Source organism: Echinops telfairi, unplaced genomic scaffold (assembly GCF_000313985.2).
Source record: "Echinops telfairi isolate 266 unplaced genomic scaffold, ASM31398v2 ScPeMD7_3533;HRSCAF=4204_0, whole genome shotgun sequence".
NCBI lineage: Eukaryota > Metazoa > Chordata > Mammalia > Afrosoricida > Tenrecidae > Echinops > Echinops telfairi.
The window spans coordinates 19051329-19079321 of NW_022107431.1; the positions used below are offsets into that span (position 1 = coordinate 19051329).

Genomic DNA, 27993 nt, shown 5'->3' on the forward strand with positions numbered 1-27993 from the left:
TTGCAGCAGCACATCAATAGGGAGCTGCCAGGAAAATTAGACAAGATTTAGAAGAAGTCATGTCAGGAGTGACATCATTGTTGACGTCACATGTATCTTGGCTGAAATCAGAAAATACCAGAGATGTTTACTTGCGTTTCATTGACTATACAGACATTCAACTGCATGGACCATAAAAACGATAGATAGCCTTGAGAAGAATGGGACTAGGTTTCTTCAACTACATATTTAGGAGGTTGGCACAAACATTTGTACAACTGACACATGTGGATCCACTGATGAGGAAGATTATAAAATACAATTTGCTTTTGGCTAGGCCAGTCTGGGATAAAACTCGGTTTACTGTCCAGGAGGCGCCACACAAAGCAAGTGGTGGGGCGGAGATAACTCCCAGAGACCCAACTTCTACAGTAAAACTAATAATTGGCCCCCGCCCACCCCCCCTAATACATAACTTAAGATTTACACAACTCACACTCCACAGTTAATTCCCGAGTTTTGCTACGGCAGTTCTTGAATTTCTACAATGGAACAAAACCTTGGCAAATAGGGATGCCTGCTAGCCAGGCTCCCGAACACAAAAAGAGTGAACTGACCCCTTTGCATGTCTGTGACAATTGGGGCAACTGGTTAGCTCTGACAGAGCTACCCTAAAAACCAAGCAATACTGGTTGTGTAGGTAAGTGCCAGATTAGTGGAGCAGATTACTCACCTGATGTTTAAAGGGATCTCCTTGGGCTGAGAGAGAGAGAGTGTGGGTGGTAGGTTCAGAAGTCAAACCAAATCCATTGTCATTGAGTCCATTTTGATTCAGTGACACTATGGGTGTGTCCCACAGGGTTTCAAAGGTTGTAAAATCTTTGCTGAAGCTGACTGGCACATCTTTCTCCTGTGGAGTGACTAGTGAGTTCAAACCAGCATTGACCTACCATGTCACCAAGGGTCCTTTCTGAAGGAGAGGTGTTTAAATGAGGTTATAGAATGAAGCAGGAACCGTGGTGGTGTAATGGTTACAAGTTTGGCAGCTAACTGCAAGGTTGGCATTTAGAAACCACCAGCTGCTCCCGGGAGAAAGCTAGGGCCTTCTCCTCCCAAACAGAGTGACAGTCTCGGAAACCCACAGGGACAGTTCTATCTTGTCCTGTAGGATCACTATGAGTCAGCACATTGTCTAATCTTTGCCCCCTCTTACAGTTGACTTTCAGCTTCACTGAGCCCCATTAGTTATTAACAAAGACAAATAGATTTCATGCTATCACAGAGAAACAGGTTGAAGTATGAAACTAAAATTCACTTTCCCAGCGCATCGGAATTCTTCCTCAGTTTACAAACAAGGGAAGCAGATGGTCTTTTTAAAATTCTAGTATATGAGGGGGCTTTCAAAAAAGTTCATGGGAAAATTCCATTAACCTTTTAAGTCAATTTTTCCATGAACTCTTTGAAGCCTCCTGTTCTATGCCAACCCACAGCTCAATTCTGGTTTCTCTATAAATTACCAGAGATGAGATACTTCTTTCTGTAAACTTTAAGATCTTAAGAATTGGATAAGATCCTAGGAAATTATCTTGTAAAAATATTTAATTTAAGAGGGCAGTAAAGGCCGTTTTATCTGTTGGACTTCCTCTCCCACCCATCTATCCTATTTTAGCTCTTAAAACTAATCCCTGATCACAAACAAAATTCCTCACATAACTAATGGTAGCTTCAAAGTGGAGACTTATCTGTTGTATCCTGCATACTTACAAAGCGTACAATGAAATATCACAAAATCTTTGTTGTAATGAATTTCTAACTAAAGATCACACTGCATCTATCCCTTAAAGACACCTATATGAAGTAAAAGAGCCCTGGTGGCACTGCGTGTTAGCCACTGGATTGCTAACCAAAAGGTCAGCAGTTCAAACCCACGTGCCACTCTTCAAAGGAAGGATGAGGCTGTCTGTTCCTCTAAAGGTTTGCCACCTCAGAAAGCCTTATGTGGGATCCTAGGAGTTGGAATCCACTTGGCGGCAGTCGGTTTGGTTAGGGTAGATCAAGTGGTATCGGGCCTCTTAGGGATAACATGGAGGGACAGAAAATGCAGAAACTCCTCAGTGAGATGGGACTGACCCAGCAGCCGCAACATGGGACTCAAGCACAGCAACAACTGTGAAGGTGGAGCAGGCGTGGGCAGTGAGCAGCTTCCTCCTGCTTTACGTAAGGCCATGAGAGTCAGCAACAACCCCCGGGCAACGAACAAGGCCCTTAACTAAAGTGCTTCCCTGACCCTCTTAGCGACCCTCTGCTCTAACTGCTTTGCTCAGACACTTGTTTTGAAAATGCAAATCAGTTACAATGCAACTGACATATTAGGAAAGGATTTGAGCAAGAAGTGAATTTTGCTGACTTCACCTGTGAGAGATACTAGGTGAACGATGAAACTCAGACCCAGCGGAAACAAGCTGCTCATGAATACACAAAACAGAACAAGCACACACCTCAACACATATCTTGTCTGTCGGCCACCAGCCAATATCCATTCTTAGCTTGCTTCTGTTTCACTTCAGATTTTAGATATCACTTCACTCAAAGGCTGTAACCCTATGTTCACCTGTACAAACCAACCTCAGGTCTTTTTCAAAGGAATGCAGTACTTATTGCATTTATTCTTAAGCATCCTTTTTCTGAAGGCTCCTATTGTTTTTGAGTACTCAGTGATGAAATGTTGGAGTGCTGCACATGACTGGGTTTCTCTCCGTAAGCCCACTGGGTGTCATCATAATGCTGATGAGTGTGGCGAGTCTATGGACCACGTATGCCAAACTTTCACTGAACTGACTGGACTTCAAAACCACTGTGATTTCAACTATTGTTAACACTAATGCTCTAACACTAATCATAATTTGTGTTTCGCCTGTCTGGGTTGTTACCCTCAGTCTATTTGCAGTAAGTTATTTTTAAATAACATTATCGTCAAAGAAAGACTTGGTATGCAATAAGAATAGGTAGATGTTATAATTTTAAAAAAAATTAAAGTTAAACTGTTTTAACAAATAAATAAAGTTTAACTTTTGAAACCCTTTGGCCTTAGTGAAAATTTCAAAGTTAAACCTAAAAAGCAAAATCAGAACATGATATTTACTTCACTATTTTAAATAGCTTTTACATTCACAAATTAGGTATCAAGAATCGCACCATACACCAGTTATATAATGCCTTGATGCATTTCACATTTGATTACTTTTTAAACACTTTATAGGTCATTAAACATAAACAATTTAAAAATATTTTTTACAGCAAATGATTACTTGTCTTAGATCATGATGCTGTAACTCTACAAGGCAAAAACCAACCAAACTCATTGCCATCGAGTCAATGCTGACTCATGACGACCCGGCAAGCACAGGGTAGAACTGCCCCTGTGGGTTTCCCAGACTGTAATTCTTAATGGGCTTAGAAAGCTCCATCTATCTCCTGTGGAGCAGCGGCTGGTGGTTTTGAACTACTAACGTTGTGGCTAGCATCCCAACTTGTAACCACTACTGCACCACCGGTCCTCTTTAGGTAAAGCAAACTTGAAAACAAACAAACAAAAACTTTAATATTATTTTCTTTAAAATAAGTGTGCATAAATTATAACTGTATTTAAGAATGTAAAATCCAAATGCTAATCCCTAAGGTAAAAACAAGTATGAAAGATAATAATCTCATAAGCGTTAGTATAAAATAGTTATAGTATGTAATCATTTAATATGATAAAGTGATTTGTACACATGCCAGAAGCATACCAGCTCAGTCATCCAAATGCAACTTAACTTTTATGATGTTCAGATTCACTGTTACGCTAAAAGCTTAATGGCAACAACAAATTATGCTATAAGAAAATGGATTTCCCAACTTTGAAAGTTTATAGTAATTTGCTTTCTAAAGAACAACAGTAAGCATAAAGATCCATGCTTACCTCTTCTTAGAGAGAGAAAATGGCCTAATTTTCTCATAATGCATTGCCTCTAGCCCATGACTGCTTACCATTTCTTATGGTTCAAGGCTTACTACTTTAAGTTCTTAAAAGGAATGTGCAAGTCAGCCACACTTGGCAATTTATGTACTGCGGTTTTGTGATGAGTGCTACCATTTTCTGAAGATTAAGAAAAGTGCAATAAATCTGAGACAGAGTGATTAGACTTCATCAAAACATATTATGTAACTGGCTACCTTGTGGGAGTCAGAGCTAACTGGACAACAACAAACAACAGTAAAAAGAAGGACTTGTATTTTCAATTCCTACCTCATCCTTATTTTTTTTTCCCTAATATTTATCTTTTCTTTTAAAAAAAATCATTTTATTGGGGGCTCATACAACTCTTATCACAATCCATACATACCTCAATTGCATACAGCATATTTGTACATTTGTTACCCTCATTATTTTCAAAACATTTGCTCTCCACGTAAGCCCCTGGCATCAGCTCATTTCCCCCACTCCCTCCCTGCTCCCCCTGCCTCATGAACCCTTGATAATTTATTATTTTGTCATAGCTTACACTGTCCGATGTCTCCCTTCACCCACTTTTCTGTTGCCCGCCCCCCAGGGAGGAGGTTATATGTAGATCCTTGTAATTGGTTCCCCCTCTCTACTCCACCCACCCGGTATTGCCACTCTTACCACTGGTCCTGAAGGGATCACCCGTCCTGGATTCCATGTGTTTCCAGTTCCTATCTGTTCCAGTGTACATCCTCTGGTCTAGCCAGATTTGTAAGGTAGAATTGGGATCATGATAGTTGGTGGGGGGAGCATTTAGGAACTAGAGGAAAGCTGCATGTTTCATCATTGCTACACTGTACCCTAGTTCATCTCCTCCCCCCGACCCTTCCGTAAGGGGATGTCCAATTGCCTACAGATGGACTTTGGGTCCCCACTCCGCACTCCCCCACATTCACAATGATATGATTTTCTATTCTTTGATGCCTGATACCTGATCCGTTCTACACCTCATGATCACACAGGCTGGTGCACTTCTTCCATGTGGGCTTTGTTGCTTCTGAGCTAGATGGCTGCTTGTTTACCTTCACGTCTTTTAAGACCTTAGATGCTGTATCTTTTGATAGCTGGGCTCCATCAGCTTTCTTCACCACATTTGCTTATGCACCTGGTTTGTCTTCAGCAATTGTGTCGGGAAGGTGAGCATCATGGAATGCCAGTTTAATAGAACAAAGTGTTCTTGCATTGAGGGAGTGAGTACTTGAGTGGAGGCCCAATGTCTGTCCATCTGCTACCTTAATACTAAACCTATAAATATATGCACATAAATCTATTTCCCCATCCTCATATATAAATATGTTTACATACGTACATGCCTTTATTCAGACCTCTATAAATGCCCTTTGCCTCCTAGCTCTTTCCTCTAGTCTCACTATCATGCTCAGCCTTCATTTGGGTTTCAGTAATTCCTCTTGGTTACATTACCCTTGATAATGCCTTAACAGGCCTCCCACACCCACCTCACCAGCGATTTGGATCACTTGTTGTTCCCTTGTCCCTGGGTTTGCTAACACCACTTCCTTTCCAGATTGTTCATCCAGCCTATCTTATTTAGACAGACCCGCGGAGATAATAACATGCACAAAAACAAGACGGAGCAAAACAAAGCAACAAAAGAAAACAAAACACGAACAAAAAGCCAATGACAAAACAAAACAAAACAACCCCACAACACAGTAACAACAAAAAAGAATAGTCTGCAGATGGTTCAAGGACTGTTTGTTAGCCTTCAGGAGTGTTTTCCGGTTGAGTCAGATGGGGTGCCAAGCCCTAGCCCCAAAGTCCATTTTCGGTACTCCGTCATCCTTATTTTCTAACACATTAAGGTGTTAACATGGAGGGGGTGGCGGGAGTTACTTTCAGCACTCTTTTTACTGAATTTTGATTAATCCATTCTGTCTATAAATATCTTTAAGAGAAAACAGGAGCCAAGTAGTATACCCAGTTCCCATATATGGGTAAAAGAGAAAGGAAAAGACGAAAGTGCTTCAAAGAACGTTTTCATCTACATCAGTTATAAAGATTTATAATAAACCAACACACTCAATGAAGTATAAAAATGATAATTTGGATAATCCATTAATTTAAAATGGCATCTTGATATAGGAGTTGAGAAAATGTTATGAGTAGGGTCACCAACTACTCCCCAGGCAGTTCAATTTCTTACTCGGCTCTGTTTTTTTTGTTCCTCTTATAGCTCTGCCCACTTTCTCTCTAATGTCAAGTTCCTCAGTTGACTATCCTCCACAGTGGATGGCTGGCTACCTGGGTAATGCGTGCGCGCTTGTTGCCATTGGGGTGTGCCATGCATTGCTGTTTAGGGCTGCTGAGTCGGCTCTGATTCATAGTAATTCTATGCAAAAGAGAAGGACAAATTGCCTGGTCCTGTGCCATCCTCATCATTGTTATGTTTGAACACACTGCTATGGCCACTGGGCCATCATCTTGAGGGCCTTCTATTTGACCAAGCATGCTGTCTTTTCCAGGGATCTGTCTCACCTGATAACACGTCCAAAGTATGTGAGATGAACTCACCACCTTTGCTTCTAAGGACCATTCCGAATGGCTGTACTTCTGCCAACAGAGATTTATTCGTTCTTTTGCTAGTCCAAGGAATATTCAATACTCTCCATCAGCACAACAACTCAAAAATGTCCATTCCTCTTGGGTCTTCTTTATTCACTGTCTAGTTTTCACTCGCATGTGGGGTGACTGAAAGCACCACAGCTTGGAGTCAAGCGGTCTTAGTGATTTCTTGACTGATGCTTCTATGGACACTGCCTTTGGATCCAAACAGTGAAACCCTTGACACCTTCAACCTGTTGTCGGCTTATCATGATGCTGCTTATGAGGTCGTAATCCATACTGAAGAATGTAGTCTTTGGTCCTCATCAGTAACTGCTTAAAGACCAGCAAGCAAAGTTGTGTCATCTACATGTTTTCTTCACATAGCCAGCCGCTCTGATTATTTACTCAGCACAGGTACTGAGAAAGGAAACAATCCTGACACACATTTTTTTTTTTTTTTTTGCATTTACACACAACAAGCAGGCCCTTGTGTTTAAACAACTGCCTCCTGGTCTATGCACATGTTCTGCAGGAGTCCAATTAAGTTTTTCAAGTTATTCATTCTTCAAATTGTTACCCACAATTTATTATGATGTGCACAGTCAATAAAACATAAGCTATTATCTTCCTGGTAGCCTCTGCTTTCAGCCAAGATCCCTCTGACATCCCAATCCTTCGTTCTACATTCTCTTGTGAATCCGGCGAATTTCTGGCAGTACTAGTGCAGTCATTTTTGAATTATCTTTAGCAAAATTTTATTTGCCTGACATTAATGATATTGTTCAATAGTTTCGATAGATAGTGTAAATGGATATTATTTATTATTGCACTCTTAAAACCCTTAATGGCTAGTAAAAGAGTCAAATCAGACATTTAAAAATTATATGCATGCATTTCATTGGCTTTACCATATTACTGAATGTTTTCCTGTTACTATGTTTTGTTTACTCAATAAACATATGTTGATTGCCTACTCCTTGCCCTACACTATTATAGATGCTGAAATGTTAATATGCCCAAGAAGCTTACATTTTAGTAGGGGATGCCAAACATGGTGACATATAAATACAACTGAATTGCGCCACAGAAGGCCTGTTTGCGGCAAAGGGGAAAGGAGAGAACCGCTGATTCCAAGGGAAAGGGAAAACTTAAGGCGAGGATTCATTGAAGACAGTGACACTTAAACTATCTTAGAAGATAAGAATGTGCCCACTAAGTGGGTAGGCTAGAGAAGCGGGTATTCACTGCCTGGGCAAAGACTTCAAAGAATAAAATGGCAGCGTAAAAAATGGCAGCCCACAGTAGCTGGTCAATGCTGAAGCGCAGGAAGGGAGATTGGCAGGAAGGGAGAAGAGTGATGAGGAGTAGGGTGGGCAAGGGCCTGCAGGCGAGATCCTACACCCACATCCTGCAGCCACAAGTCAGCAAAACCAGCAGACGATTTCCCTCGCTAGTCCAAGCCTCTGCCAGGCAACAGTGTCAGCCCCTCAGTGTTATTCCTGATTGATGTTGGGGATCAGATATAAATTATGAAGTCTAGAATAGGTAAGACTAGCCTTGTTACAATTTCCATACTAGCTACAACAGAAGAGTGGTTTGCTAATAGGAGTCTAATTTACTATTAATTACCCATAGTGCTGTACTACTGAAAGCCCAGATAAATGAGCGTTATGAGGTTTCTAATCTTAAAGCAGTAAGAAAACTAAACATGTATTTAAAGAGGGAGCTTGGGAATGATGACTAGCTAGGTTATCAGCTGGCGTGGTGTGGGCACTGAGCAGCTAATTTTTCTCTAACTTCTTCTATATTCCGTTACATTGCTACGAGAAGAATCAGGATGTGATACAAGTTTAGAAACAATTGCTTCTTTCAAACACTCTACCCATAGCTGTTTGACTTACAATAAGCCAGACAAGGAAGAGGCAATTAAATCTCAGAAAAAAGAAAACCTATCAAATGAGAGAAAGAAATGCACAAAAAAAGCAAGCTTAAGCTCCAGGAAACCATCTGAACAATAAAGATTTTGCCTGTTGTGATGCACAAAAAGGATTTAAAAAAAAAATTCCTAGTTTTTTCTTTCTTTATCTTAAAATACAAACATCCTTTTCTTGCTTTTTAAAAAGAGACATCATTGCTAAAGAAAACGTTCAGTTTCAGAAGGGAGGGCTTTCCGTGGAATCGCTACTATTGCTCCGTTCACTATTTGGAGAATTAACCTCTGAAGCCAATTGGCTGTATGGAATGACACATAACCAAAATTCTCATTTCAATCATTGGTATAGGCTATGGATTTATTTTCAGATGAACTTTGCTCAATTGTATCTTTCAAGGAATTTGTCAATTTTCTCAAAGTTGGATGTATTCCTTAGAAGAGGATCTTAGTAACACAAACATGAGACACAATACCTGGACCATAACCCCCAAATCATGGTTACTATTTAGAACAGAGAGAAAATCTGGCTGAGAAATCCAGTCATCATGCACATTACGTAAATGAAACAATTGCCAAAAACGGTTCCATGACATTCTACCACGTCTCAGAGATGGGCACTCATGGTTTCAACAAGACGCATTCTGTGCCATTTAGACCTGTACTCATGAGGCCATGGGGTTGTGAAGCATGGCACGTGGGCTGTACTCAGTTGCTGATCTAAAGGTTGGTAGTTCAAGCCTACCCAGGGTGTTAGGGAAAAGACCTGGAAATTTACTTCTATAAAAATTGCACCCATGAAAATCCTAGAGTATGTCCACTCTGGAACATGGGATCTCCATATGTCAGAAGTGACATGAAGGCAGCGAGCTTGGCTTTTGGTTATGCAGCTCCGGATTCCTGCTGGCCAAACAAAAAAGCTGGACATTGAGTCCACCTTGAGACGTGACTGAAGAAAGGGCGAGAGGTGACTCTGAAAAAAGCAGCCGCAACAACCTTATGCAGCAAGTTCAGTTCTGCTCAAACATCCGGGGTCACCAGGAGTGAAGACCGACTCGCCGTGGCTCTACTGCGGGAGCCAGGAGAAAGGCGCGCCTAATGTGCAGGACGTGGGCATAGGCTGTGACACTTCGCAGGGATGCCCGAGGGGCTTGAGCTCACCACTGAAGATGGAAAAGGAGAGTCCGTGTGTCCTGCACAAGTGCTTCCACGGTGGAGAAAAGCCAGGCCATGAAGGACACGAAGATGTTTTAAGAATGATGGACACGGTACAACAGGGAAGTGACAGATGATAAAGTTGCAAAAGTGGAAACTTTCGAGTGCAGCAGCTAAGTGTACGGATTCCAGAGCAGGTCCCGAGAGATACATGTAGGAAGATTCTGCTGAACTGGGGCTTTCTCAGGGTCTCCATGATGCAATCTCATTTTTGGTTTGCACCCTCCTTTCTAGGATGCATTCCACATTGATTGCCCACGATGTACCAGGCATTTAAATATGTAGTGATGAATAAAACACAGTCTCTGCTTAAGAAAAAGATTACAATCCAGTAGAATGGAGGATTCCGAGTTAAATTAAGACTTCTTTAGGATACTTAACTATGACCTTCTACTCCACTCCCACGCCCCACCTCAGATGAAGCTGGAAGGATAACCGTCTACCACCTTTTATCTGAAGGAAGCATACTGACATATTGAGAACTATTTTACAGTTCCAGCCACATCTGTAAGTCAATGTTCTGAACCAGTCTCAATGACTGCCATCAGTTGTGATGTGGGTTGGGTGTATTTTGACACTACGAATACACCAGCAGAGTGCTACACAGAGTAATTCAAGCACCCCATCTAGAGACCAGCACCCGTGGTCACAGAGCATCCACCGAGGGTCCCTCTCTGAGTGTGCACTACAAAACTCACTCCATGTCCGTGCCAAAGGACTACGTAAGTTCTCATAGAGCAATGTGAAGAGAATGACTAGAGTTTTTTCTTTAAAGTAGAACAGCTACCCAAATGGAAAGACCTAATAAACATCACAGACTGGGAAAAAACCAACAAAACAAGCTGCAAACTCCATGTAGAGCATGCTATCCCTGGTGTAAAAACCCAACAAAACAAACCCTGCCGCAGCACAGCGTATTTAAACAGATGCGCTTAGAAGGAAATTTCTGAACACGTTCACACCTGCCAACTATTTGGGGGGGAGGGCAGAGTAGAGGTGCATATGAATGGAGTGTGGTCAAAAAAGAGTTAGCTATCTCTGTTACGTTTTCATTTTTTGGATAAGATTCTTTCAAGTACTACTTGTATAATTAAAGCATAAACCATTGAAAGGTAATTTGGGCAGAATTTAGGTTATCTTTATAAAATTATTCCTGTATATTTCTTTATTAATATTACTTGCATCCTGATATGTGGATAGGAGATTACAATTACTCGACTACAGATACTTTCAAATAACTCAAAGTCTAACTTATCTACTTGAAACAGGAATTAAGAGACAGTTCAAAGCTGCAGTAATAATCATTAGAATACTTAAAAAGTTGTGATTTTTAGTTACCTTTTAAATTTCCCATGAGTATGCATATAACCCACTATCAAAAACAAATAGGAACCAGTTCACCTTTCTTACCCTAAGGATAACTCATGGTGAATCCATAAGCCATCATACTGAGTAAACAGTACGCATCCGCCAATGAAGCGGCTTGTTTAAGAGACTAGAAGTGTATTATTAATAACTTTGGTTTCCGAGTCCCGCTAAGCACAATATCCTCATAGAAAGTTATCCTATACAAAGGTACACCAGGACATACTATTTTCTCAGGTTTGGCACTTACCAGGGGCTAGGTCCTGTGCTAAATGCTTAGCATACCTTATTTCCATTGCTTCTCACAGCATTCCTATAAACCCAAACCCCACTGCCAAGCCACTGTGACCCTATGTACAACAGAATGAAACACTGCCCAGCCCCGTGCCATTCTCACAATTGTGAGAAGAGTGCCCCCCCCACCAGTTCTTCTGGTAGTCCATAGTACTTTCAACGCTCTTTACATAATTAAACCATTAATTCTTCATTGGTCTTCCTTAATTATTGTCCAACTTTCATGTGTCTATGAGACAACTGAAAACGCCACGGCTTGGGCCAGGCACACCTTAGTCCTCACAGTGACAGACTTGCTCTTCACACTTCAAAGAAGTCTTGAGCAGCAGATCTGGTGCCATGAGAATGAGCTGCGAATCCAGGCAAAATGACATCTTTAATTCTGTCTCGTCTATCACGACATTGACGATTGGTTGGCTGTGAGGACCCTGAGTTGTAATTCATACTGAAGGCTTGCAATCCACCAGCAAGTGCTTCAAGCCCTCCTTGCTCAGCAAGTAAAGTTACCACTTGCACACTGAAGGTTGTTGTTAACCCTTCCTCCAATCAATGCCTCATTCTTCTTCACAGACCAGCTTCTTGGCATATTAGCTCAGTGCAATGCTTTTCCTAAGGTTTTCAGTGGCTAATTCCTCAGAAGCGGATAGCCTATTCCTTCTTTGTAGTCTGTTCTTAGTCTGGAAGCTCTGCTGAAACCGGTTCGTCTGCTGCTATCTGAAATACTGCTGGCATAGCTTCCAGCATCCACCCACCACAGTAAGACAAATTGACAGCAGTGGCTTGAAGGCCTGGTGACCCCACACAGGGTTTCCGAGGCGGTGAGCCTTTACAGGAGCAGACAATCTCACCTGTCTAGCACAGTACTCCTAGACCAAGGGCTGCATGAGAAACGCTTCACTCAATACCTGACAGAGAACAATAAGTGTTGTGTTTATTAGGTATTATTACTGCCCTATTGCCACTCTAAATTCAATCTCACTCTGCCATGGTGGCTTTTTCAGACAACTCACTGACTTCCCTGTGCCAATGGAAGAATCTTCTGTGCATTCCCATTTTCCACTGAATTAAGCTTAAACCCCTTCACTTGACATTCAGAAGCATGTAGTCCATCTCCCATCCTGTCCCTCTGCATTCTACTCTCAAGGCACGCTGGTCTGCTCACAATTCTTAAAACAATCACCTACTTCCATTCCTGTAACTCAGAAACACTCCTGCTTCGATCGCTCATCTCCCCACCCTTGCTTGAAGACTCAAGAAATACATCTTCTCCACCAAGTTGCCTCTGCGGAACTCTCAGGTCCAGTGTTTGCTCAGCTAGGTGGACACCTGTCTTCCATATTATTTGCCCACACTGTCACTGAAAGCCAGGTTTCCATCATTTCTGCATCTCTCCTGTGGCGAGCACAATGTTTTGCATTTAGTTTACACTAAATAATGTAGGAAAATATTACCTTTACTAATAGTGCTACTGGAAACTGTAAGATTTGAAATAAATATGCAATTCATCTTTAATTTCCATTTACTTCATCTAAGTGTGTAATGATTCTATAGGAACTGCACTCCCAGTTTCCCTTTCCAGCCTAACAACAAGAAAGAATCCTTTCAACATTAAACAATGTGGGAAGAAATCAGTGACCTGCTGTGAGGGAGGCAGGCTGGTACTAAATTATGTAAATTAACCCCGGAGAAGGGAATAGAAGGAAGTAGGTATACACACTAAAATAATGGAAGCATCTTTTAAATTCACAAATGAGATTTTAAAATCCCTCTCCTTAATCTTGGATAATTTCTAATTTACCTAAATGGAACTTTAAAATTGAAAAGATAGGTATGATTCCAGGGCAATTCCAACTCTGTAAGACTTTCTTGTCTGGCTTGTTGGGAATAGTAAGTAACAAATGATCAAATACTAGCTATATACTGAACTTGAATGTTAGGATGTGATTGAATTCAGGTAAAAATACTGTATCCTACATTAATTATGTGGTTATGTGACAGTATCAGTAGTCTACTAACAGTTAAGGACCCTGGGGAAGGATAACTAACTTCCATCATCCAATTTTCTACAGCTCTTGAAGAAAGAGTTCTGTCATTCTATTAACTTTTCAATGAAGACTAGAGTATTTTTTAATACCATTTGCAGGTCTTAATTCAGTAGCAATTTCAATTTATTTTCCTTAAACATTAGTTTGCTACTTCTGGCAAACAAGTTAAAATAGAAATATTCAGGCAAAAAGTATGTTAAAGTCAACACCAGCTGCATATTACCTAGATGTTAGGGCTGTTGTTATACTTTTAAGCAAGATGACCAGAGATTTGAGAATGAAGTTGGGGTTGTGGATTTCACAGGGAGGCAGGTACATACACTAAGCTTGACTGATGCCATGGACTTTAGCATACCTGGAAATAGAAAAATTCAAATTGTAGCTGTTCTTGGTTGGCCCACTGCCATTTCTGTAGCTTACAAATTTTTAATTAAGTAACTGCTGTGAGCTCATCTCTACTGGATACTTCTTTTCCAGGGCAGGTCCAGGGACTGGGACTGGAGCCTTGAAAGCAGAAGAGAAACTAGAGTAAACTAGAGGTAGGCAGAACATTCAAGCCACTTGACTAGATAGCATTATGAGATCTAACAGCAGGGCAGTAGTCCCAAGGCTAGCCTCAAAGATCTGGAAGTGGGGTAAGGGGCTCTCCCATTATCAGACGTTTCCATTCCCATTAGTTACTCAGTCATTCTCTGACTCAACCCAACTGTACCCTAGACTCCACTGCTAGAGATTGAAACAGTAGCTTTTATGAAGTTTTAATGGCTATTAGTCTCAACTATCCAATATGGAAACAAAGTAACTCTAGCAACAACTATAAAATAACTACTGAAAAATATCAAACTCTACCTTCCTGAGTAAACTTGTACCCTCCTGCTCCGGTTTCCCTCTTGCCCTGTCATTTCCAACCCTCTCCTGTGTCGCTTCATTCCTACACTCAGTACCCAGAGAGAGGTCTCTGAAGAAATGCTTTAAAGCCATCAAATGGTGAACTGAATTTCAAGTTCCAATTAAAAAAAAATACTTGGTAATTCTGAAAGAGGGAGGCAGAGAACACTCATAAGTTGTGGTTCTTAACCACACTGGAAATTATTTTTTCCATGACCAAAATAGAGTCAACGATTAAAAAGAAAAAAAAAAAGGTTGGTATTAAACACACACACACACACACACAACTTTAAAAAATAATAGGACCTAGACCTGAACATCATGTCCTTATTGTGTATAAGCTGGCACTCTTACAAGTTCTAAGAAAAACTTTTTTTTTCTTACAAAAAAAACCCCCCAAAACCAAACAAACAAATTTAAAAAATCCGAAGGAATGATCCATACTATCAAATGAGGGTAGATAACATGAAATTAGAATAAGACAAAACAAAAAAAAGTAATAGAAGTGTTCTTAGGGGAAAATCTTATTTCCACTATTTGTGATAGAGGAGAGATCCCTGAGAGAGAGACAAAGTTCAAATCCAATGTCAGCATATCCTAGATGGGCACTCCATAGGCGTTTCCCAGCTATGAAACAGGATTTCACTATTCAGCCACCATTACCTGAATTAGCTTGTGCATAGAGAGCATCGAGCACCATGGCACACAGTAGGTATCTGCATTTCCTTTAATACTAACAAATGAAACCCACTGCTCTTTTATACACATGCAGGGATACTTAAGCTGAGACTGATTTTCTTCTTCTTCTTTTTTTTTTTTACTTCCTCCATTAAAAAAATTATTATTAATTGGGAGTTAATACATATATCATTCAATAGTTCAATCACATCAAGCAGTATTGTACAATTGCCACCACAATCCGAAACCGATTTTCACATAAGGAAAAGCCAACAGTTAGGTCACGAGCTTTGGGTGCAATATTCAACTGCATCCTATCAAGAGATGTAATAAATTTATCAACATTGGTTTATTTCTCTAAAAACTTTAAAAAAACCTTGTCATTTTGATTTGGACAAAAGTTTCCCCAACATTTGATTTTACAAGCACGAAAGGCTTGTAAAGAGCGTGCTCAATTATGAGAGTGGAAGAGAGAAAAATATAATCAATTTACATTTAAAGTATAAGAAAATTAGTGGTGAGCAAGACACGGAATTCTCTTCCCTCAACTCAAGTACAAAATGCTGTTAACATAGCTGTTGTTAAAAGGTCACAAACTGAGAAGCCAGGGCTTTATTACAAAATATAAGAGCAATCGATACAAGATATAATTTGGTCTTTAAGTCAGAAATATCTTTGAAGCAATAATTTTCCTTCTACTGATTTCTCATGGTTTCCACACAAGATTATTATTTACCAAATATGGTAAACGGATCAGATTCCACCTTCCCTAACCCAACTGAGGAGTAGAGGTATCACAAGGCACAAAGAACAAGGAAAAAATATTTCCTTATAGTCACTCCAAAGGTATTCATTGCCCTACTTCATTTCAAAAATAGTTTTAAAACTTTTCATGGAAAGTGTTTCATTCAAAGGAGATTGAAATGGATTTATAGATGAAAAGGTTCAATCAAGTCAGAGTAGTGCCCAGAAAGCAAACAAAAACAGCTCCTATTTCACTACCCATATGGTTAGTAGACATTTTGAGTGTAAAGAATAGCAACAAAACCACTTTCTGTAAGCCATTCAGTTTTGAATCTTCTAGCTACCATATGGAAAGCTCATTAATCATAGTAATTTTTCAGTTGATTCTTGGTTTTATCCAAGTTTAACAATATGATGTACAAATCTATTATGAAATGATCCCCTCCTTTTCAATAATAATACCTTGTATTTTGTTTATTCGGTTTGTGTGTGTTTTATTAGTCTAACTGCATTGGCCAACATTCCCAAGACAATATTATTTAACGATAATACTTGGTCAGACCTTTATGGACGCATGATGCTTAAATAGAAATTTAGTATTTCACTAAACAATGAAAAAAGGAATTCTAGTATTTGGTAATTTCTAGTAACCCAATGTTGGTTTCCTAGTTAGATATATCTATAGATACTGAAACATATATATAATTTGCTTTTGTCTAAGAATTTTTTTCCAGGAATAAACGTTAGTGGCTCTTTGTAAAAGAAACTGAGCAGCAGTTTGTCATTTTCCTCCAATGGACTGAAATAGTTACCTGGTGCTTCAAAATTTTTTTTAAATCATCGAAACAAGCTTCTGGGTCTGGTGCTTTTTGTGGAGTGGGCCTGGTTGGGGGGTGGGATCAGACTCTCACTAGGAAGATTAGTCTCATCTTCTGTAGTTCTAGATCCTATCCTCCTAGTCCCCTTTCTGGCTTCCTTGAGAAACCACCTTCCTTTCTTCTCAGTCTAACTTATAAACACGCCCAAGTCTTCTTACTCACCTTAAATATATATCTAAGTGAAAATATGTTCCTCCAATGTATTTCTTTTCCAATTAAGTCTTAAAATTACCCAGCAAGCATTTGCTCACAAAGTTCTTGTTGCTAGGTGCCACTGAGTCAGCTCCAATCCATAGTAACCCCGTGCACCACAGAATAAAATACCGCACGGTCATGTGCCACCCTCACAATTGTTTCTATGCCTGAGCCCATGGAAGCCACCTCTGTGTCAATTCATCTCATGGAGCGCCTTCCTATTTCGCCACCACTCTACTTTACCAAACACGTCCTTCTCCAGAGACAGAAAATGTCTCCCCTGACATTTCCGAAGTATGTTAGATGAAGTCACGCCATTTTTGCCTCTAAGGACATTCTGGTTGTACATCTTCCAACACACATCCGTTTATCCTGTTAGTAGTCCATGGTACTTTCAATATTCTTTTTCCAGCACCACAAATCAATGTCCACCATTCACATGCATATGATACAATAGAAAATACCATGGCTTGGGTCAGGTGCACCTTAGTCCTCAAAGAAATATCCTTGCTTTTCAATACTGTAAAAGTAGTCTTGTGCAGAGGATTATGTCTTTTGATGTCCACTTGCTGCTTCCATGAGCACTGATTGTAGACCCAAGTAAGACAAAATCCTTGACAACGTCAACCTTTTCTCCATTTATTATGATGCTACTTATGGGTCCAGTTGTGAGGGTTCTGGTCTTCTGGGCGTTGAGTTCTAATCCATACTGAAGGCTACAATCCTTGATCTTCATCAGCAAGTCCTTCAAGGTCTCCCCACTAACAACAAGCAAAGTGGGGTCATCTGGATACCGCCAAGTTGTTAATAAACCTTTCTTTAATCCTGAGGACAGACTCGTCTTCATATAATCCAGCTTCTTTGATGATTTGCTCAGTTTCATGTATAGTGAGAGGATATAATCCTGGCACACATCTTTCCTGATTTTAAACCATGCAGTATTCCCTTGCTCTGTTTGCACAGCTGCCTCTGGGTCCATATACAAGTTCTGAATGAGCACAATGAAGCATTCCGGAATTGCCTTTCTTCTCAAGGTTACCCACAATTTATTATGGTCCACATAGTCGAATGCCTTTGCATTCAATGAAACACAAGTAAACATCTTTCTGGTATTCTCTACTTTCAGCCAAGATCCATCTGACATCAGCTTTGATATCCCCTGTTCCATGTTCTCTTCTGAATCCAGCCGGAACATCTGGCAGTTCCCTATCAATGTGTTGCTGTAACTGTTTTGGCTGATCGAAAGGAAAACTTTACTTGGGTGCGCTCTCAATGACATTATTGCTCTACAGGTTGAGCATGCTGTTGAGTCTCCTTCCTTAGGAATGGGAACAAATATGGAGCTCTTCCAGACAGTTGGCCAGGTAGCTGTCTTTCAAATTCCCTGGCATAGATGAGTAAGCGCTTTCAGTGCTTTTCAGCTTGCGGAAACATTTCAATAGGTATTCCATCAATCCCCGGAGCCTTGTTTTTGACAAATGCATTCAGTGCAGCTTGAACTTCATCCTTCAGCACCATTGGTTCTTGTTCATATGCTGCCCCCTGAAATGGTGAACCGTCGACTAGTTCTTTCTGGCACAAAGACTCTGTGTATTCTTTCCATCTTCACTTGATGTTTCCTCTATCATTCAATATTTTGCCAATAGAATCTTTCAAAATTGCAATTTGAGGCATGAATTGTTTTCTTGAGTTCTCTCAGTTGCAGATATGCTAAGCATGTTATTCCCTTTGGGGCATTACAGGTCCTTGCACATTTTGTTAAACTATTGGGCTTTGTCTTCTCGAGCTGCCCTTTGAAATGTTCTATTCAGCTTGTGGGCTCCAATCTTTCTTCGATTTGTTTTAGCTACTCCATGATTAACAGCAAGTTTCAGAGTCTCTTCTGACATCTACTTTGATCATTCATGAAGCTCATTATGTACTACAAATGGTTACTTTCCCCTAGGCACTGAGGAAAGAGTGTGAATTATATAGGCCATCCCCTTGACCTACTCCCAGTCTAGTAGGAAACACAAGAACGCAATGGCCATATCATGAATCTGATCTGCGAATCCCTCCTGCTGTCCATGTCTCTTACCACTCACACTTTGCCAACCCTCTAACAAAGGTGCTAGGCTCTTCCACTAGTTGTTTCATTCTTTCAAGGCACGTCCTTTGATAACACTAATCACTAAATCCAAAAACCTCTCTAAGTCCTCATCCACTTCTCTGTGGTACCGTACATTCATAAAATTGTCTAAGTTTTACTAGGCATTTTCTAACTCATCCCCCCCTCATTTGACTCTTAACAAAATCAAAACAAGCAACAACAAAAAAATTTAAAGGCAGGGTAGTTATTACTATTTTGTAAGTTTCAGATAATTGAGCCATTGATTGATTATTCAAACTCAAATAAGCTGCAGGGTGAGGGCTTGGAAATGTATTCATGGCTTTCTAATCCCTGGCTCATGGTTCCTTCTTCTATAAAGCAATCTGACACTGCAGATCCCTCTCCAAAACTCCTTTTCTGGTCATACTGCATCTTTCTAGTTCCTCCAATCAAAATCAAACTCATTGCCATTAAGTAATTTCTGACTCATAGTCAAAATCCCATAAGAGAGGGTTAGAACTGCCCCTGTTGGTTTCTAAGACAGTAACTTCTTTTTTTTTGATAGTAACCTCTCATGAGAGTAGAAAACTACACCTTTCTCCCTTGGAGGGGCAGGTGGGTTTGAACTGCTGACCTTGCCATTAGCAGCCGAAGATGTAACCACTACGCCACCAAGGATCCTACAACTCTCATTTCTAAGTTTTTTCTTAGTAATGTCTGCCCAATAATGCAGGCACACACTTAGGGAGTTCATCCTCGGTCACATTTCTCTGGCATCTCATCCACATGGACAACCAAATCTGAGAACGTTACTCACTGCCATCAAGTTGATTCTGACTCATAGTGACCCGCTAAGTCAGGGCAGAACGACCCCTGTGGGTTTCTGAGGCTGTAACTCTTCACAGGAGCAGAAAGCTCCATCTTTCTCCAAGGAGCAGGCTGGTGGTTTCGAACTACAGACCCTGTGGTTAGCAGCCCTATGTATAACCACTATATCACCAGGGCTCTGCCTCTCAATTGCAGCTTACATTTTTTATTCTATTTGATGAAACGTACACACACTCAGAATCATAGAATTTGATGCTGAAAGGAGCCCATCCAACACTTATTTAGCAAAAGAAAAACCTAAATGTTAAATCATAGAAGTCAATGGATAAATGTTGAGTAAAAGTTTAATTAAGAAAGACAAATTTGTCTCTATATTACTTATGACTCATAAAATACATGCATATTTATATACAGCAATTAGCCTTACTTCATATTTGTTAATTTGCCACTATTTCCAAGGAATTTTACTTACATGACAACATCATTGAGTCCCTTTATCAAAATCGATTAAGAAAAAATCACAACATGGCAATAAAATTTAAACCTACTCAGTCCTATATAATTATGTATTAATGATTTATATTCCAAATTATGAAAGTGAGCGGGGGTTCAAATTCACACCACTGCCAATGCTAATGCTTCCCGCAGGGCTGGGTGCTGCGGGCCAGTCCACAGGCCGACGTGAGCCCCTGAAAAGACACATGGTGAGGATGCACACCATGGAAGGAACAGCTGTGAACATGTTAGCCCCCCAACGCTCCCAACTCCCTCCATACTGGAAGATCCAACCTACACGTGTTCGACGAGGCAAACTGCAGTCTGTGGGATTTTTACTAATTGATGAAAACTAAGCTTATTTTTAAAAGAAAAATTTCATTTCAATTCTTCCAAGCTATTGGAATTTTTAAGTTTACTTAAAGAGAATACGTACAAATAAGGATTCTTCATGTGAAGCAAGAGAGGGTTTTTTTTTTAATCCTCTCAAAAGTCTTTATGATTATAATTAAACTTCTTACCCTAATTTCCTCAAAGTCTCCTATAGCAACACTTTCTTCCACCTGGAAACTTCAGTTATACCTTAATTCTTTTCTTGCGTTTACCTTGCTCCACTTCTTCAAATCTCATCTATTTTCCTCTAACTCTCCTCACTGAATCGTCCAGGTGCACATAGCATGTCATCAGTTCCAAAGTTCTGAAGTTTACAAACAACAAAGACTCCCTGCCATTAAGTTGATTCTGAGTCCTAACAAACCAACAGGCCAGGGTAGAATTGCCCCTACGGGTTTCCAAGACTGTACGTCTTTATGGGAGGAGAAGGCCTCCTTTTTCTCCCAAAGAGCAGCTGGTGTTTTAGAACTGCTGGCATTGTGATTAGCGGCCCCACCTGAAGTCTTCAGAGGTCTCAAAAGAGGAGTTTTCATGACATTTCATGTGGAGACTCATCTAGTAGCACAAATGCTGACTTCAACTGGTGAGGTTTTTTATGAATGTTATTGAGCTCACTTACTGTGGGATCAATTCCACATTTTACCGAGGAAATATTCATGTCTGATTACAGAGTAATGCCTCAGACTTTTCTGGAATAGATATATTCATATTACCTATCTATAATATAAAATAGTTTGCATTTCAAAATGCACGAGACCCCAAGGTTTCAGATGAAGTATCTGAGCCTGTACAATATTATACAAGCTCTCCAAGTCAAGACCTCTGTTCGTATTGTAACTTGCTTTGATTCTTTCCCTTACCACACCTCAAAAGCATTCAGTCACCACATACACCACCAAATCTTAGGATTTCTTTTTTTCCAAATCCCTCTTGGAATTGTCTATTATGCTTCACATCAAGAACCCCCTGGGCCATGTAGATGGTTGCATGCTCTACGTCAAGCTGAAAGGATGGTGGTTCACATCCACCAAAGGTGTCTTGAAAGTCAGCCTGGAGATGTTTCTGGATGCTCAGGGTCTCAGAAACCCTAGGGACAATTCCACTCTGCACACAGGGGACCATCGTGAATAGGAAATGAATGACTCAATGGCAAGTAACACCAACCCCCATCTCTCCCGTGGCTCCACACCATCCCTGATGACCCAACATCGAAACGACCAGACTCAGTGCTTTGACTCACTGCTACCAAGGTCTTCCACTCCAAGCGATCAAATACAGAACAGATTATAGGACGTGCTCCTACATAACTACGTTATATCTTTCACACATTTGCATAAGACCTTAGGAAAAGTGACACAGATACATATTAAGCAACTAAAGATATTAGTTTTGGCTTTTAAGTTAGTTATGTTACCTTTTAAAAACTTTAGTTCATCTATAGTGGTGAGCTAAGAGCTCCTTTCTTTTTTTAATCTAGGGAAATAAAGAACTTTTCTAAATTAAGTTATACTTATTCTGTAATTAAAACAAAACCAACAGAATCTTGTAGGATCATTTCCTGATTAACACCTCAGCTAAAAACCTTTCAACATGGCTTACAGAGCCTTCTCCAAATTGTTCCCACTAGGTCAGGGTTCTGAGCCCTCCCAGGGTTGTGTGTGTGTGTGTGTGTGTGTGTGTGTGTGTGTGTGTGTGTGTCAGTCACAGCAATCACTACACGTTACAGCTTTGAGGAAGTTACAGAATCTCTCCTCAAAATGTTTTTAAATGCATAAAACACAATATGTAGGACTACAAGGAATATTACTTATCCCAAAGTATAGTCACAAGTGAGATCTATTATCACATTTAGCACAATAAATTTTAACAAGTCAAATAACCATAATTTTGAAATAGTGTAGTGTATATATAATTACAAGATGTCCAGAACAGTAATATAATATGAAAAATCTGTGCTCTTCCTACTGTCATGAAGATAAAGGCCCAGCTCATCCATCCTCAGACCCTTTGTGCTTGAAGACCTCAGGTAAAATCCCTCTCCAGCTAACTACATCCGCCTTCACTGCCCACTGGGCCCCACACGCCAGGAAAACTGTTGGGTCTGCCTGAACATGTTAACCTGCTTTCTCTCCTTAATGTAGGTGAAAACCTGACCTACCTTTTCAAAACCACCTCAGGTTTCACCTACTTCTTGAAGCCAGACCGACCTCGCTACTCATATTCCTAGAACTCACAATTGTTCTTATGCTTAGCCATTGTTGCTGCCACTGTGTCAATCCACCTACATCGAGTGGCTGCTATTTCGATCACCGATACTTCACCAAGCTCCGTTTTTCCTCAAAACACTCTGCCAAAGGACCTTACTTATCACACACATAGACAGAGAAACCTATCTACCAACATCATAGAGGTGGGACAGCTGTCACAGTGACCGGAAGGTGGTAAATGATGGTCAATCCAAGGAACCCTTTTCCTTGAGGGTAGGGACCAATGGGAATGTGGAAAGGAAACAATATGTACACAATTGAGCCAGAGACAGAGGCATCTACCTCCCAGGTTACTGGGTGCATTCGATTAGTGAAGCCAATGCTCAGAGACCCTACAGGTCCAGTACCACTGCCCCTGAAGGTTTCCAAGGCTGCGAATCTTTACAGAAACTGATGGCCACGTTTCAGTTTGCTAGCATTATGAAACGCAGCTTAGAAAGACTTAAGACTGGAACAAACCATCAGGTAGCAAGTTATTACTATGCTTTTCCAGGTAATAAATATCTGAACAAAGGCACACTAGAGGGAATGGTGAGAGATACTTGTGGGTGGGTGTGATCAATGGCACTTTGCCACTGAGTGTATGTGGAGAAGAAAGCAAGAATGGAAGACTCTGGGTTGGGGCTTCAGAGTTGTGCTATTAATAATGAGCACATTATTAATAGATTCAGGGCAGTGAGCTGAGTTTTATTTGACAAGTTGATGGTGTTCAGTTGCTAGTGCAGCTGGATTAGGCTATCTGCTCTTGATGACTCTCTGCGTTCCAGTGATTAGTCTATAAACTCCACCCCTTTCAAGAAAAGTAAGACTAAGGATTGTTTTAAAAAGCTCCTTCTTTTCTCACCCACGGGTGAGGAAATTCAGTCTTGGAACTCCCAGAGCCCTCTATCCTTGCTATAAATCTGATGAATTTACCAACTGCAACACACACACACACACACACACACACTCAGTCTTGGAACTCCCAGAGCCCTCTATCCTTGCTATAAATCTGATGAATTTATCAACTGCAACACACACACACACACACGATTTGGAAACAAAGTCTCTTGACATTTAAATATGTACCGGAAGGTTCAAGATACGTTCATCTTGTAAAGCAGAAAGAAGAAAACAAAACAAAGGAACTCACTGCCTTCGAATTGATTCCAACACATGGAAGGCAGAACTGCTCCACTAGGGTTCTAAGACTGTAATTCTGTACAGGGAGTAGAAACCCTCACTTTCTCCCTCAGAGCGGCTTCGAACTTAAGACCAAACTCACTACCAGAGAGTCGATTCTCAGTCAGAGTGACTCTTAAAGACCGGGCAGATGGCTGCTTTGAGTTTCCAAGACTGTAACCCCTTGTGGAATAGACAGCTTTTGTATGTGGAATTATAGGCAGTTCCAATGCTGTGAATACACTACTTATCTACAGTCTGACTTATGTACAACTTGGAGTTTTGAGCCAAGCCAAGCCTATCAAAAATTCAAAAGTACAACAGCTTGTAAAAAAAAAAAGTCATCAAAATCTTACTATATAAAGTGTATCTGGTGTGTCTGTAATGGTTCTATGCACCAAAAGGCATACTGTATACTAAGACAGACACTTGACTAACCCTGGATATGAACTGTATACAAATTCGACTTAAAAATGGAATTAATTCGACAGACTTAGAAATGGAATTAGCTTGTAATACGAGGGCTGAGAAACATGGCCTATTTTGTTTACCACTGAACTCTGCAGCCCCAAATCCTGCAATAGGGGAAAATAAGACCAAGTGTTAGGATTGTAAGTACTTAATTGATGTCTTCTAAGCAGTACTCATTCTTTGATAGTGTCAATATTTAAAGTAGCACAAACTGCCAGAATAAAAAATCTTGGATCTTGGAAGAAGCACAGCTACACTGCTTCCCATCAGCAAGGACGGTGAGAACATGTCACATAACTTTGGTCAAGTTATCCGGAGAGCTGGGTTCTTGGTAAAGCAGGGAAGTGAAAAAGAGGAACAGCCTCCGGGAGATGGACTGACAATGAGCTCACCCGTGAGGCCTGTGAGTACGGCGGAGGAGCAGGCGGTGTTGCATTCTCTTGTCCTCAGAGCAGCTCTGAGGAACTTATCAACATCATCCACATGCAAATGTGAAAAGAGTTGATGCCACAAAAATATTTGCAGACTACCTTACCACGAAGCATGCCTCATTGCTTTCACTGGTTAATTTCTGACAGCCTCTTCTCCTGCCTCTCTGGCCGGCTGGCTGAATTATGAGAGAAATGCTGACACAGAAGGCCATTTAGGTATTTCATGATAGTATGGATGCTCTCCTCACAATACTCATAAAGCTGCCCTATTTTATAAAATTTAGAGCAAATTAGTAAGTCGCAAGTGTCTAATATCATTTTTAAAGTCATCTGCCTATCAAGTAAGTATTAAACATATTATACTAAAACTTTATCCCCAGTTGTCTTCCAATCATAAGATTTCTGGTGTATAAAAAGTTAAGATAACCAATAGCCTACTGATAAACTGAATCCATCCAAATTTTCATAAAGTTCTATGCATGCTAGAGGAATATGACTTTTTGCTAATAAACTTTAGGGTACAGTAAACCGAACCAAATTACATGCAGTTTTCACAAATATCATGGGAATTTCTTATGTATCAGCTCAACAGATGACTCCTGTGGCAGTTACATAATCTTCTGTCAATGTGGGCTAAGGGGTGGAGTCTAGCCTATAAACCAGGTCATAGCCAATAATGTCTCTGCGGGAGTATGGGCTTCTCCTGAGGATTCTGGGAACTCCTGTCTTTCTCCTGGGAGGTGGGACACACACACTCTCTCTCTCTGCCTTCCCTCTCGTGCTGTTTAGACACTCAAAAGCTGGAGAAGAGCTATGTGGAGACCGTGCCAGCGTTGAGATGCTTCCATTGCCACTGGATCCACAAGACCTTCTACCCACTGGCCTGTGATCTTCCTGCATTCAGCATCATTGCATGTGCTATGAGTCTGAAGAGGAACATATGCACTAGTATCGGACATAGGGGCTAATATCGGACTTATGGACTTGATCTGGACTGGGCTGGGATGTTTTCCTAATATACAATCACTCTTAGCTATCAAGCTCTTTCTTATATAGTATATGTATATGAATGTCTCTGAATTTGTTTCTCTAGTCTACCCACACTCACACAATTCCCCAAATTTCTATTTCTAGCATGTATCCTTTAACTCAATTCCATTTTGGATGTCAAGGCACCTACTAGGAATGTCCAGGTGTAAGTCTAATAGTAGTAGTATGCACCAGGTATATTCTTTTTAACGCCAGCCTATTCAAAACAAACTCCTGAGTGCTCCGCCAAGTATGTCTTTCTGCTCTATCACTCTTCTCTAACTCAAGTCAACAAGTAGCTCTGTACTCTCACCTGCTTGGACCAAAATCTCAGAATTAACATTGACTTTACTTTCAAGCCTTAGACCCAATTCATCAGCATTTCTTGCCCACACAGGGTTTGAAACATATCCAAAACCTGAGTTCTTCTCATCCCTTGGACAGCTTGATCCAAACCACTGTAAAGTCTGATCTGGATCACTAGCAATTGCCCAGCTGGTCTCCTTCCTTCCACCGTTGCCCCCCCTCCCCCACAGCCTATGCCACATCGAACGGTTAGAATTCAACGTTCATGAACAAAGCAGAGTTACCACCAGTGATCAGTCTAAAGAAGAAAAGCCACAAGATCATATTAACTGAGGTAGATAAAGCAGTATTAATGATAAAAGAAAACTCAGTTTAGAGAAAGGAATTTCCTCACCCAATTAACAGTATCAACAAGAAAATCTACAGCTAGCAATTGATTGTGGAAGACTAACTGCTTTCTACTAAGATCAGGAGGAAGACAAGCCTGTCTGCGATCACCACTCTTATGTAACACCATACTGGAAGTACTAGCCAGGACAGTAAGACAAGAAAATAAAAGAATACAGACTGGAAAGGGAGAAACAATATTACCTCTATTCACAGACACTTTAGAAAACCCAAGGAATCTATGGGAAAAAAAACAACCCCCCAAACCTTCCAGAATTGATAAGTTAGTTTAGTATGGTTAATCCACACAAATCAACTATATTGCTATATATTAACAATAAATAATTGGAAGCCAAAATTAAAAGTACAATACCACTCACACTTGCTCAAAAAGAAAACCTAACTATAGATTTAACAAAACACATAAATGCTTAGCATATTGGAGGCTACAAAATGCTGACGAAAGACGTCCAGGATGGCCTAAATAAATGGAGACATATATCATGGTCATAAACTGACTCAATAAAATAAAAAGAGAATCCATTTCCCCCAGACTGATCTATCAGTTTAATGCAATTCCTATAAAAAATCCCAATAGGATTCTTCACAGGTGCTAAGTTTTAAATAGGAAGGAATTAGAATAGCTAAAGCAATTCTGAAGAATAAAGTTGGAAGGATTTCCCTATCGGATTTTAAGACTTGCTACCTGGCTTCAGTCCCTGGAGACAGACATCGTGTTTGCTTAGTAGAGGCGCAGTGAGAAGGAGGTAGGTCTTCAAGGAGATGAACCGACACTGTGGCTGCAACGATGGGCTCAAGCCTGGGTACACCGTGAGCTCTGCGCAGGGCGATGGGTTGGAACTGACCCGATGGCACCCATCAACAGATGGCTTCAGTAATCCAGACAGTGCGGTACTGGAAGGAAACAGAGCGCTCAATGGAAGAGAGGATCCAGAAAAGTGACTCTTCTCACAAGATTTTTGACAAAAGTGAAAAAGCAATTAAATGGAAGAAGGTAGTCTTCTAACAGGTGGTATCGAAAGAAGTGGCCATCCATAGCCAAAACAAACAAACAAAACAAACTTCAACCTAATCCTCCCACTTGCATAAAAATTAACTCGAAGTGAACCATGGATCTATATGTAAGGTCGAAAGCTAACAGCTCGTTAGAGGAAAGTAAGAGAAAAATCGTTGGGACCTAAGAAGACAAACACCAAAGGCACACTGCACAAAAGAAAAAGATGAACAAACTGGTCTTCATTAAAATGAAAATGTTTTGCTTCACAAAAGACCCCACTGATAAGATGAAAAGACA

The 27993-nt window shown here is 40.4% G+C and overlaps 1 protein-coding gene across 2 annotated transcripts in view; it reads right to left on the bottom strand.

Moving 5' to 3' along the window:
* TAB2 (TGF-beta activated kinase 1 (MAP3K7) binding protein 2) overlaps positions 1-27508 on the bottom strand; it is a 73162-nt gene extending 45654 nt beyond the window's left edge. Inside the window, exon 1 of one of the 2 annotated variants that reach the window (XM_045294500.1) lies at positions 27385-27508. The gene's annotated coding sequence lies outside the window, so the exon portion shown is untranslated. Of the gene's footprint in view, positions 1-13793; positions 13937-27384 lie in introns of those variants that run through there. The other variant, XM_004701957.2, reaches the window with a different exon arrangement.
* Between the last annotated feature and the right edge of the window lie 485 nt (positions 27509-27993).